Genomic DNA, 1,023 nt, shown 5'->3' with positions numbered 1-1,023 from the left:
TTGAAGAAGAAACTTCATCAGCTGCCTTGTATTTCTAACATTATAAATTGTATGAACACGTGTGCCATTCCTAACCTCTTCTTGGGCTGGCCTCGTGTTAGTTAACGGTGCATTACAAATCAATAGTTTTTAGACAGTACAAAAAAAAAAAAATAAATAAATAAATTTCTTGTTAACTTGTAAACAGGTTACCGAAAAATGACGTCTAAAGATGATGCAGACTAATAAATGGTTCTGATAAGAATAGATACCAGAACACAATCATAGATGGAGGTAGAGAATTTAACACAAAAAGCATAACACACATTGCTATATATGCTTGAAAATCTCAGATTCTTTCCATCCCTAAATCCAACAATCACAGGAAATGTTAAACAGTATAAATGTAAAGCTACATAGAAAACAAAGTGCTATAAATAACATAAATTAAGAAAAGTACAATATATTTATTAGTAAATCCTGTTAGCTGCATAACAATGTTCACTCAAAATGACACTTTTCATAGTAATAAACTGCATGAAATTATAGTGAAAAAATCATCTACAATTAATTACTTGAAAGTAAGAATTACACACTATGACCACTGAAAGCTATTTTGTTTTACTCAACAATAAAATCTAAACAGAGTAAGTGAAACAGATATGTAATGTAATCCCTTATTTCTCTTGAATTACATTATCATTATTTCAGTAGATCAGATATCATGTTTCCAATACAGTATAAATGGTGTGAAAATATTGCTAAAATAAGGTTTCTAATAAAGCATTTTTTATGCTTTTGTGTTGGTGTAAGACAACTTATCAGGAGCATAGCCTTCACTATCTTTTACCTTAGGAATGTTACATTATTCTAGTTCTTTAAATGCTTTTGAATCTTTTAAGTTTGACCCGTAACTTGACAGTTAAAAATCCATAAACTAAAATTTACATTTCAAATAGTACAGTACTTACATATGAATTGCACCTTTACTTACACCTTAATATCTAATTAAGGTCTTGACAAACTGAATTATGAACAGCTGTT

Source organism: Macrobrachium nipponense, chromosome 16 (genome assembly GCF_015104395.2).
Source record: "Macrobrachium nipponense isolate FS-2020 chromosome 16, ASM1510439v2, whole genome shotgun sequence".
Classification (NCBI taxonomy): domain Eukaryota; kingdom Metazoa; phylum Arthropoda; class Malacostraca; order Decapoda; family Palaemonidae; genus Macrobrachium; species Macrobrachium nipponense.
The sequence above is the reverse complement of the archived record's forward strand: the minus strand, read 5'-3'. Positions refer to the sequence as shown.